We start from the raw sequence: 13326 nt of genomic DNA on the forward strand, positions 1-13326 counted from the left end.
ATATGTCTAAGAGAAGCCCTGGCAGGATAGTATACCAGGCAGATACAATACAAGACAAAGCAAATATAAGAGACTGTCAAGTTTGGAAGTGTGCTCAGAGACCACATGATAAAAGCCCTGGCAGGAGAGTATGCCAGGCAGATTTAAGTCACAAGAGTATAAATACATTTAAAAAGCCGTGGTCGGAGAGTAGACCGAGCAGATGCAAGTTATGAGCATGTTTTGTGAGAAAGCCTTGGCAGAAAAGTATACCAGGCATGGTCGAGTTGAACAGTGTGTAAAATATATTACAACAGGAAGTCCTGGTAAGAGCACATATGGACTAGGAAAAGGCTGTGGGAACATAATAAAGAACAGAGAAAGCCAAGCAGAGAGTACACCAGGCATTCTATCAAGATACAGACTGACAGCCAAGTTGGTTTTCTAGTGTTATTGATCAAGAGAAAATTAAGGAACTTCTATTCTTGAAAGTGCTAAACAGAATGAAGAGATCTCTGGGTGAATGGAACCATCCTCTGAAACAAGGAACTCTGTCCTTCTGGAACTTTTGTGTTGTTACGCATTTTCCTATTTTAACATTCATACATAAAGGCCAAAGTTATCTTCCCTTTTTCATCTTAGAGTTCACCTTAGAGTTGATTTTTAGAATGTGAAGGACAGAATAGTGCTTTGCACACAGGATGTTTTGCTTTGGACATTCTGACTGTTGACAGACCCTTAGTTTATTTTTTAGGTAGGGAAATACCTCTCAGAGCAGTGTGAGGAGTCAGAGATGAAAGTCGGGCACCGGGTTGCCATGGTCTTGGTTAAAGACGTTTATTGAAAATAAAAGGGGTTGGGAAAATACCTCTCTGACCTTACACAAAGAGAAATTTCCCTACCCAAACCAAAACTAAGGATTTGTCCATGTCGGCATGTCAAAAACAAAACAGTCCTGTGGCAAAGATTCCTAACCCTCACACTACAAATTAAACTATAAGGTGAAAAGGCAAATGTCTTTAACCTTGAAAGGTTCCGAAAAAGTGTTTATAAAGAATAAATGATTTAAAAAAATAAGTTCCTCAGCGAAGATGATTCTTGGTTCCAGAGGGTAGTTCCCTTCCCCTGGATTCTTCCTTGCTCTTTGAGACTTTTTACATGCAATAGTTCTTTGGGCCTCGATTGGCCCGCTGTCACAATTGTAGATGAGCACTTTTTGGTTTTCACAATCTTAGTTGCTTCGTTCTATTTTTAACACAATCCTTACTAATTGCCTGTTATTATCTCCTGCCAAGACCTCTGATTCACATACCTGAAATGTCCCGTTTAACTCTCCTGCCAGATCTTTTGTTTCCACACACACGGGATCCTTACCCACTCACACAGGTCCTTATATATAAGGTTGGATAGCGTATCCCTTTGATAGGTTATCATTTCTCTGTTCCTTAATTATTTGTCACACGCTAGAAGAGGGGTACACTTTGAATTTAATTTCCTCCTTTGTAATATGGCCATACTGTGTGCCTGTTAATTTGTTTTCATATTTGTGCACTCTTTGTGCTCGCCGATACGCCCCGGTGTCCCCTCTGCTTCAGGGTGTACTCACTGGTCTTCGTTGCTTCACTTTCATGTGGTCTGCAGATGAAGGATTCCAGCCTGCCTTCTCCTCGTGGCCGCCTTCTCCATGTTCACTGGTCCTCCATGGCTTCTGCTTGAGACACCTGCTTTCCGCTTATCTCTGGTCAGAGGAATGCTGCTTTTCTCCATCTACGAATGCCCAGGAGTCCCTCACTGGCGTTCATGCAGCACTTCCTCGCTCTGCAGCTTCTTTCTACGTCTGTGAGTCGCTACGCTTCTTGATGTCGGTTTCAGCTTTTCGGTCCCCTGCTCTTAGTAGTGAGGTTCAGCTCTCGCTTGCCAGTCGTCAAAACGGCTGTCAATGTGTCTCAGTTTGGGCTACTTAAATTTCCCTGGCACAGGTGTGCTGCGAAACACCTGAATGCTCATTGAGCGTCTGATCTCTTTTGCTCCATTCTCTCTTTTTCGTCCTAGTATTTCAAGGATTCTGGGGTATGAAGTGCATTGATGACAATTGATTTATGGAGTCAGAACAAGCATAACAAGTTTTAGATGGCAATCCAGTTCTGTTTGATGGATAAGTGGAATTGACAAAGGTGATTCCATCAGATTGGTGCGGTTGGTATATAGATTTCATAAGAGGCGTTTCCCTGTTCTTCACATGGAACGGAGTGGATGCATGACAATAGGCCATGAGGGTTTCAGACATAGGGAGGTTATTTCCAAGGGAAATTGGGGGATACCATGTCTCGCCCGATGGAGCCATGACATCTCCCTGGAGGCTGTAACCTCCCATGTGATCCTCCCTCATACAGCTACCCCCTGGGTCAGGAACAGGTAGCGGCTGCCGTCCCTGGCCACATGGGAGGAGGTTACTACCAGGGGCACAGGGGAAATCAGTGATGAATCCATCAGATTAATCACAGCAGGGACAGAGAGGCATTTCCCAACACACTTTTATTTTAATAAGTCTTTGACCAAAACCATAAGTCTCTGTCTCATTCCTGGTTCCTAACAGTTTATAATTGTGTAATCCCAGCAGTCACCATGTCAAAACAAGACGTGAACTACATTTAGATATTAATCTGCAATCAGACTTCTGGGTTCATGTAGATACGTACATTTGAAACGACTTGTCCACTTGCAAAACAATTCCAATTTTGATTTTTAAGCCAGCTAGAAATAGTTAGAAGGGCATCTTACTGAGGTAGTTGTAAATGTTTCCTCTGACTTGTGAATGACATCTAACACTTTTGCAGCAGATTTGGCGACCAACATCGGGTTTACACTTTTAAAAGTGAAGCTCCTTTGCAGCTACACCTGCTGCTGATCTGCCAATTACTCATACACAACAAGAAGGTATACAGAATGTCTTATATGTGGATGTTGATAAATTCAATAATGCACCCAAAAGCTGGCACGCTGATCAGGGTACAAACTCACCCACACTAGACTGTAAAACACAGAGCACTGTCTGAAAGCGACTGTTTACCAGATTTGACTTTAATGGCAGAATCCACTGGAGACATCCTAACATTTTGAAAAATCTGTGAGATTTTCCCGAGCAGATTGAAATCTGTGACGCCCTGTACCTGCTCTGAAGTTCAGTGATCTAGCTCGGTCTCACTAGGGTATGGCACTACTTATTTTACCAAGAATGTGTACACTTTTGTTCTTGGCTCATAGTTGAACTAATTGTTTAGCGTTAACTGGTGTGAATAACTGTGCAAATATCATACAGTAGTAGACGGACGTTCAGATCCCTTGAGGCTATTTGTGCATACCGATCGTAATCCATCCTTGCTGAAAGTAAAGATTAAATGTCTGCCTGCACAATGTATGTAAATATGCACCTTTGTTTGCGCATTCTTGTTGCCAAGCCCTTTTTGGCTGATTGATAGCATTCAAACGCCTCCCACTGGTGCCACATTTTTAGAGCAGGCGCATACTTTGTTGTATTAATATACAGATGCAGAGTTGTACTTGTCCGAAGAAAACATTCAAATATTCTTAGGAAATTGTGGCCACTAACGCAATTTAAGTAGAAAAGGCAATACAAAAATCAAAGCTGATGTTCGTTCTGGATTGACATTCGAGAATTCCCTGAAAACAAACATTTAGGCGATATGCACGATGAAATGACTGGACAGTGTGTGAACATATCCACACCTCGGCTTGGCTTTTGTTTACTGTTATACATCTCGGTGGATAACTGCATTGCAGCACCTCCTGTATAGAAATGTATCTGTTTTAGATTGTAAATTTGCTCGTCAGGAAAACAAATGATAAATTAGAAGGTATCATTACCCTACTTAACAGGGGTGCATTGGGAACCAAAAGAGGCACTGAAAATAATGTTCAAAGTGGCCTCATATTACACGCTTTCAGCAAGCTCAAACCTTTTCCTGTGAATTCTCCAAATACCCATCATAGCCATCCTCCACTCTAACACCCTCACACTGTACTCTCCACGTTATGCTGCACATATCAATTTAGCCACCCACACACTGCTATTAACACACCTCCCAAGACACACAGTAAAACTAGTAGTACTCTACATCTCGCCAACCCACTTGAATAACAAACTCCCAACCAACACACCTTCACCTAAAAACTCATATCCGCATGCAAAACCGAGGTTCTTATAACCTCCAAACACAGACACACAATAGCTTTCTTATATTTTCCATCCGTCCATACTAACCAAATCCAAGCTGCCACTCTTACAGATCCTACAGCACTGAGACCATGTAAATAGCAGCAGACCGTGGTATAAAACCCAATAATATTCATTGCACTGAAGATGAATTTGTATTTTGTATTTATTAAAAAGGAGAGAATAACTTCTACAAAAAGCTCAGTGAGGACATATGGGATGGTTGCGCAGTCTAATGATTGGGTGCTTTACAATAGGATATATGTCGAAGTGATGAAAGCATACCTAGGTGTTGAGAGTTGAGGCGTGGGACAAGGCCTTGGTTAATCGGCCAAGAATCCACCTGCACATCCCAGCAGGCTGATCTGCTGGATTTCGGTGCATCCGCAGGAGTTTGTCACGAACCGAAACCGCACAACGTTTTTGGGCGAGATTGATACATTCCTGTGGGATTCAGGGACTGTGACGAGGAGTCAGGCGAGTTCTTGGGTAGAAAGCGAGTTTGAACAATTATAAAGGAACATGCAACTTCCCCTCCCCTTTCTGGGTTGAGTTTGGCTGCAGGAAGGAAAAGCCAAGCTCGTACACACTACAGTTGGAGGAGATGGAGATTAGCAGCAATTTGTGAGTGTGGTGTGTATGAGAACCTATATTTTTATTTTTGTAGGAGTCTTTTTTTGTCTTAGTTTGGGAAGCCTTTTTGTTTTCTGAAGCCAGTGCCAGTTTGGTTTGCAATTCGTTTGTTCTGGGATGCCATTTTTGCTAATACCATATGTGCTTACTTTTTATATTGGGGGGGGGAAATGGCAAGGCAGGAGGTTAAAGATGCTGCGCTGTCCATTGTCAGGTCCTGGTCTCTCATGGAGGTAGCACGCACTCCTGCCTCCCCCTCAGAGGTTTCTGGTGCCTGTACTTGGAATAACACAGGTTGGCCGCAACCCCTGTGGGGAAAGAGGGTTGGGGTCCATGGGTTGGACAGGTAGGGGGAATTAGGGTAAAGTATGTTTTTATATTGTGTACATCTGCATAGCATTTAATGTTAACATTCAAAAATATATTTTACATCAGCCACTGCAGTAAACATACCAGATCTAGCCATGTATGTATTTAAAGTTGTTTGTTTGTATTCAGACTGGGCCCCCTGGCCAAGGTGCTGCATTGTGACCTAATAGAATTCCAAAAATGTAGATAAGAAGCTCCTTGGTGAAGCAGAGGCAGTTCATGCAGCCTGATTGTGGAAAGGGGCATTCAGAGGATTCTTAATAAAAGATCAGAAATAACTGGTTGTGGGCCTACCTTACCCCAGGACATCACAGGATGCTCCTTGGCTCTTTAGCACTGGCAGTGTTCACGCTTCGTTTCATGTGTAATGTCCATGCGCACTACGCCACACACACCTCAAACAGAACACGTGCCTATGATTAGACACAAATGCTCCCTCTGAACTCCTACACACTTTTCCCCTTGTTGTTGTGTGCAGGTACTTATGCTCACCTGCACATATCACACAGTTGCCTCACTGGGTGCTAAAATGCAAAGGTGTATTCCTACATGCAGGGTTCCCCTGCCATTCAGTTATTGGTATAACGCACACAAAAGAACATAATTATTGCTACCAACATAGAAAAGCACTTGGCTTAGTTTTTTCCTGCAGGCCAAGCGATGTGATGCGCTGCATGCTGTCCCTAAGAGCTGCAAGGTCTGGTGCTGTTAGTGCTGCCGTGCGTGCCGTAGTTTTGCTGTGAGTCTATGGAAAAGGCACAATTTGAAGCAGCTCATACGCAGGTAACAGTTCTATGACAGCAATCGTTTCGTAATGAGCAGCCCGATACGTCGGGTAACGAGTTAGAAGCACAATGCGGGCTAGTAACTCCCAAGTCTCCTGATTGGTGTCTCCCAAACGTGCAGGGTTAATTCCCCCCAAGCAGTGTTAGTTGTAGGTAGAAAGCGGAGAAGCTGCGGTACTTAGCTTTAGCAAAAGTAGGGCCTGAAGTGGGGGTCAGGCAGGGCAGGGCCCCGCAATGGTGTTTGCCGTGGTCAAGGTCTGGAGAGGCTCTGGAACTCATCCGTTCAGCTCATAGGCTGAGTAGTGTGGGTTCACTTTGCTTCTCTTACTAGATCCCTACCTAAGCAATAAATCACAGACAACTTATGTGTATGGAAAAGTTGTAGGCCGTAGGCATTTTATTTTCTTACAGAAAATACAACACAACAAAATAATTACACTGCCATATGCTTTTGGGCACCTTGTGTCCAGTCCTGAAGTTGCCCAAGGCTCCTCCTGAGTCCTTGTTATCCCTGGGCCTTCGTTCCTGGGCACATGCGGGCACACCTGAGTGGGTGTTCTTTGCGCCCGCTCAGGTCCCCCCAAAAGCACCCTACCTACAACCTCGTTCTTGGAGTGCCCTAAAAATGTTGTCGGAAAAAACCCCCATCCCTTTCCTTGATAGGTGTACCCCGTCCTGGTGAAACATGTCCGGGTTGCTCCGGTGTAAGCCATGTTTTATGAAGTGCAGACCTGTGTTCCTGCAGTACTTTTTTACTGATTTGGTTTCTTTCTGGCTATTTCAATTGCGTGCCTCTTCTGTGCCCCATACCAGATCCTTCTTGGTATTATTTCTGACATAAAGATCTCGGTTTTACACCAGCTGCGTGCTATGCTATGCAGCGGCTCGCAAATGTTCCTCTGTAATTTACCCCTATTTGTGCTCGCCAGGTCATTCCCTCCGAGGTGCATAACCAGGTACTCGCAGGGGGGGTGAAGGGGGAAGGGGTCCCTGAAAACTATCAGGTCCGACAGCCAGTCGTGAATGTCCTCCCAGTGCATCCCCGGGAGGCCTCACCAGGATGTAATCGCTGCCCGTCGACCTCTGGTCGGGGGTCTAGGAATTCTTATGTGATGCATCTGGGACAGTGGTCCTTCTCTCTTATGCAATTTTGGTCTGTTGCTCTCCCCCATTTGGTCGGTTTTAGCTTTCTCTAGCATTATAGACATCCCCTTGTCTCCCATACTAACATCCCTCCTTGCCAGGCCGTCTCTTGCCACCGTATTACTGGCCCCCGGCTCCTCTACCCTGAAAGCCCTGTAATATGCCAGCGCAAGGTGCTGCCCTGAACCGCACGGCTTCGCCCGTGCTGCTACGTGCCTCTCGTAATACTTTTAACAGAATTATCAACTTCCCAAAGCTCACCCGCCTTCTGTTACCTGGTTTCTTCCCCTCTAATTTAGCCCATCCTCTCATAGCATATTTTATTCTAGCGCTGTCGGTTGGGTTCCGTATGCCCAACACCTTTTTTTGGTGCGCCGCCGCCCATCTTTTCTTTTTCCCTTAATTCCTCTTCAAGAATTTCACACATTTCTTCAATTGCAATTTTACCTCTTTTACCTTGTTTCCACCAACCAGCTTTTCCTTTTCTCCTTTGGTAAATGCCCTTTCGAGACATTCACACATTTATTATTAGAAATATTTCCACCTCTTTTACAACCCATCTTTTTACCACTTTTTCTTTTTTCCCTTTGGCAAATTCCCCTCTGAGAAATTCACACATTGTTTTCAATTGCAATTTTTTCTACCTCTTAACGCCTGATTCCACCAACACCTCTTTTACCACTTTTTCTTTTTTACTTTGGCAAATGCCCCTTTGAGAAATTCACACCTTTTTTCCAATTGCAGTTTTTTCCACCCCTTTTCCACCTGTTTCCGCCAACCCATCTTTTACATGGTCTTCGTACTGCTTACCCGTTTTGTACGTTAGGGCGTTCCTGGTCAGCTTGTCGATGACCCTTTCTTTTCTCCGTTCTTCTCCCACTTCTTTTGAGTCAACCTTGTGGCCAACCATGCTTTCCTTTCTAGTGCCTCCAACGGGACCCATGCCTTCCGCGGCGTGGGCGTGCTTTCCTTGCCGGCGTCTGGTCTTAGCTCCCTGAATTTTTCCCACTGCAAGCATGAGATTGCATCAGCCACCACATTTGCTTCCCCAGCGATATGCCTCGCTTTTATGCATCTATTCCTTCTTATGCTTTCCAGCGTGATTGCCCTCATTAATTCCAACACTATTGTGCATGACGCACTTCCTTTATTTAACGTGTGCACCACCGCCATGTTATCTGACCATAATGCTAACTCCCTGTTCCCTAGCTCTTCCCCCCATGCGCATAACGCGACCCATATCGGGAAGGGCTCCAGCAGCGTTATGTTTTTTTGTCCATTCCGCCACCTGCCATGTTTTTTGGCCACTCGCCTGCACACCATTGTTTCCCCAGTATTGCGCCAAACCCAAAGCCACCTGCGGCATAGGTGAACAATACCCTTTTAACTTCCTCGTTCACCGGTGAGCGCCATATCACCGACCCATTGAAGTATTTCAGAAGTTCTGCCCACACTTCCAGATCCTTCTTGATTCCTCCCCCTAACCTGACTCCGTGGTGCCCCCTTTGTAGCACCTCTCGTTTTCAGCTCAATACTTCTCTGGAACACCCTCTCCTGTGGTATGACTCTTCCTGCAACGTTCTGCTTTCCTGCCAGCGCTTGCAATTCTCTTACTGTCACTAGCATATCCATCATCTTGTCACCGGGATCCGACACCTTCCTTTGTTTGAGTCAATTTCTCTTCCTAGGAATTGGATAATCTGCGTTGGGCCTACCGTATTCTCCTCCGCCAGAGGAAATCCCCACTCGCTTGTTATTTCCACGATAAAATATGCGCCTGTGATGGCGCACCCCATCGGGAGGCATTTGTCGACGAAGTATTTCCCCTCCCAATGCCTACATAACCATCTTTGTGATCTGCTGTTGACTGGCAAGAGGCGGAATACCATCCATGCCCCTTTTCCCCCCTTTCCTGACCAGTTCTACTGCCTCCTCGAAGTCTGAATATGATACCGTTGCATCGCTGTGGGCAGTTTCTTGGTCTGTGTATTTCTGGAGCCACCTTTCCATCTCTCGGTTTTTCCCGGCGTGGCCCCCTTCCCGCCCCAGTTCTTATTTCAGTGTCTCATCGCTTCTGCGGCTTGGAGCTGCGGCCCTTGTGCACTTGGAGCTGCTGTGGTCACCCTTACATCTCTCGCACTTGTGGCTGAACTTGCACTTCCATCCCCAGCTACATGGTACCCCTTTTTCAAACTCCTACATTGTCCTGGTTCTGCTTGCGTTGTCCCCGTGCTCCCACTGCCCCCCCCTGTGTTCTCGGGGGCAGGCTGCTCTGCCACCCTCTCTGTGACCCATAATTTCTGCTCCGCAAACTCTGGTCTCTATTTCTGTCATAGCTGGATTCGTACTTACTGCTATTGTATCTATATTCCGCTTTGTAATCCTTCTGCCAATACTGCCTTCCCTGCTGCCCCCCTGTGCTCCGCTCCTTGGAATCCCATTTCTCCTTTAGCACATTAAATATGTAGAGATTAAAGTTTTCTTCATCCCAACCCATATCCGGAATGCAGTCCATCTCCTTTCTGAACTTGTGATCATACTCCAGCCATGCGTCACCTCCAAACGCTGCGTGTACCTTCAGCACCCTCTGTTGATACGCAACTAATGCTACTCCGTCTTCTGGGAATTTTTGTAATATAATTGTAGACATTATGGTGAAGGCCGACATCCAGTTGTCAAAATTCCTTACTACTGGCACCTTTTTAAGTAAACTTTTCTTGTCCTCCTTCATGTCCTCTAGGGCCACATTCATCCCCCTCTTTTGACAATCTAACAATGTAAAGATATCGATCAATTCCTTCCTCCATATTTTTTCCTTTACTTTGTCATTTATGTACCAAGCCATCGCTTTCATTGACCTGCCCTGTGCATCTTTACCCATTGTTGGCCTGCCATATTTCATCATGAGTGGCCCCCCATTTTCTGCCGCTGCCACCATTCGTGCTGGCCCCGGTGGTGTGTCCCCTGCCACTACGTTTGGCCCTGCCGGTGCACCTTGTGGTGCCAGGATTATTGGTGCCCCTTGCGGCACCGGGACTACTGGTGCCCCTTGTGGTGCCGGGACCGGGGTTTCCCTGGGTTCTACTGGTGCCCCTTGTGGTGCCGGGACCAGGGTTTCCCTGGGTTCTGCCCCTGTCCCCCCTGCCCCTCTCTGTTTTTCCCTGCTCACCACTCCTCTCCATTTTACCCAAGCCCTTAGATGATCCCTTTCTTCGTCATCACTGCTTGCTTCAGTTGAGGAACTCCCCTGCTGCTCCTCCCTGGATCCCTTCCCCCCGTCTGCTCTTCTTGCCATTGGTTCTGGGCGACTTACCCAAAACCGCGACGCAACTTTTTAACATTTTTACGATTTTATTCCCCACATTATTATTCACAGTACCTTTCTTTTTATCTTTTTTCTTTCTCTTGGTCGGTGCCTCTGTCTGTTCCTCTGATCTCTTCGACTCCGCTCTTCCCCTTTTCTGTCCTTGCGGTACTTCGTCTTCTCCTTCGCTGCTGCTGGGCTCTATGAACAGCAGAGGTGACGTTGCCTTCGCCCTTTCTTCTTTCTGTATTATCTCCAGCACCCATTGTGCCATATTCCTTCTCTGCCTTTCTGGCCCATTCTGAGAATTCTTGGGTCCTTTTTGCCCTTCCTTCCGCCATCCTTCTCGTCTGAATTCTGTCGGCCACGCTTCTCGTTTGACCACGGCGAAAGTCCTTTGTTCGTTCGTAGCTGGTACTTCTGGGTCTCTCCTGCTCCTGCACCGTTGGGCGACTCGCCACTGCGTTTATAACGAACTCAGAGAGGTAGAAAAATGCGTGACCCTGCAAGAGCAAACGTTTTTCCTTCCCCTTATCCAGGCACTAAGAACCTACCCGAGAGAGGTGAGCTCTTTCCTGGTTTGTGCCACCTCTCCTTTTCCAGGCTTACTTATACCCCCCCGGCCTTTTGTTACTTCTTGGGGGCGGCCGGGTTACCCCCCTGATCCCTTGCTGTTACCTTTCGCACCTTCCCAGGTGCTGTTTCCTGGCCTTCCTGGGCTTTTGTTTCTTGTGGCGCCGTTCGGACGCCCCTCCCTACGCTTTTGCGCCGTTTTCCCCCACCCCGCGCCTAAACTCCCAGACCCTCTATCGTCCCGCATTTCATGCGGCCCGGGGCCTGGGTCAGAGTCTTGAGCACGAACAAATTCCCATGCGTGCGCATGCCCGTTGTAACTGGGGGGCTCGGGAGAGTGTTTCAATGCACGTTCGCTCCTGAGGGATGCTGGGAGTTGTGGTTTCTTGCTCCAGCTTCCCCATGCATAGGTTTCCTCTGTGCTGGCTCTGTTCTCTTGGGTTTTGTTGGTTTTTGCTGTTGGGCTCTGCCTGTGTGCAACAGACTGCATCTACAAATGGGGCAAATGTGGCACCTGTTATGTTTGGCATGTGGAAGCTTCAGCATAGTCCTCCCTAGACCACGATTGAGTATGCCAATGAATCCTTTCCTGACAGTAGTGCGCCCAGCTAACACCCCAGTATCCTGCCCCTGACGGTACACCCCCCTCCCGGGGAAGGCCCAGGTTTATCCGGGTAGTTGGAATGAAATATGCGCAAGAGCCGAGGAGCATGTATGTTATGGCTGGGCTCCCATGAACGGTCCTCAAGGCCATACCCTACCCAATCAACCAGGTAATAGAGCTGACCCCTCCCCCTGGTGTGGGAATTTAGAATGGCATTTACCTCGTACTCCGGGTACCCCTTGACAAGGATGGGAGATGGCCTTTAAGAATGTGTGGCGGGGTCAGCAGGTTTCAAGAAGGCAGTGTGGAATACCGGGTGCAATCGCATATGGTTTGGTAGCTTGAGGCATACATCCACTGGGTTGATAATTTTTTCAACCAAAAAAGTTCCAATAAAGTGGGGTTGCAGTTTGCGGGGACCAGGCAGTTGTAGATAGCGGGTCAAGAGCCACGCTTTATCTCCTACTGCATACGTCAGGCTTGTCCTGCATTCTTATCAGCGTACTGCTTATATGTGGTCTTGGCTTCCTCTAGGATTGTGTGTATACATTTCCACATTTGGTTTAACTTTTCCTTGCGTGCTTGTACCAATGGTAGATGGTCATGAGCTGATGGGTTTTAGAGATGTTTGGATGTAGGGGTGATACCCATAAGTACTGAAGAAAGGCGTGTATTTTGTAGAAGAGTGTAACGCGTTATTATACGCCAGTTCTGCCAACCATATAGCTTCCAGCCAGGCTCCTTCATTGCTGTGGGTAAAACACCAGTGGTATTGTTCTATTAATTGGTTAATGCTCCCTATCTGTCCATCTGAGCGCAGGTTTGCTCCTGAGGAATGCTGGGAGTTGTGGTTTCCTGCTCCAGTTTCCCCAAACATAGGTTTCCTCTAGGCTGGCTCTGTTCTCTTAGGTTTTGCTGGTTTTTGCTGTTCGGCTCTGCCTGTGTGCAACAGTCTTCACCTACACATGGGGAAAATGGGGCACCTGTTATGTTTGGCATGCAGAAGCTTTGGCATAGTCCTCCCTAGACGACCATGGAGTATGCCAATGAAGCCTTTCCTGAAAGTAGTGCCCCCAGTTACACGCCCCTGTCTCCTGCCCCCGACATCCATCAGGTAATACAGCAACTTTGAAGCAGTAGTGCAGGTTATGGTTGGACTGTGTGAGAAACCTGGAGGTAACCTCACACCTACTCCCCCTGGATCCTCTTCTCTGGTGACCAGAGAAAGGCCATCACTTTTGGATCCTGACCCAGGGGGTGGAGAAGCGAGGGAGGATCAACTGGGTGGAGGGTACTTGGGGATTGAGGAGAAGATATCCACAGGCGAGACATGGTAACCCTTTGCCTATTGAAAACCAACCTCACCCTGTGATCACCCTGTGATGCCCTTCTATCTCTCGAGTGTCGGATTTGGGAGGAAGGTGATGCACTGCACTGTTGCAGCTATATAGTCCATGCTTTTGGCTGCTCACCCAAACATTTGTTGTGAAGTGTACTTTCCAACCATCTGACATGTACAATGTCTTTCTCACTGCATGAACTACTGCATCATAAATCATCAGTATAGGCATGCATGCAAAGTAATCTGGCTGGGAATTTGCCAGGATGCATCTGCACTTGCCATCATCTGCCTAAAATCTTTGTTTTCCATACAGAAATGTGACCGAATGTCTACTGCCAGCATTATCACCAGTTTGGCATT

General features: G+C 46.8%; 1 protein-coding gene across 2 annotated transcripts in view; it reads left to right on the plus strand.

The window, feature by feature from the left end:
• Positions 1-13326, plus strand: part of CRYBG3 (crystallin beta-gamma domain containing 3) — a 2312058-nt gene that overhangs the window by 1763943 nt on the left and 534789 nt on the right. The window lies entirely within an intron of this gene.

The sequence above is a fragment of the Ambystoma mexicanum genome, chromosome 7q, assembly GCF_040938575.1.
Source record: "Ambystoma mexicanum isolate Mex_15411 chromosome 7q, UKY_AmexF1_1, whole genome shotgun sequence".
Lineage (NCBI taxonomy): Eukaryota > Metazoa > Chordata > Amphibia > Caudata > Ambystomatidae > Ambystoma > Ambystoma mexicanum.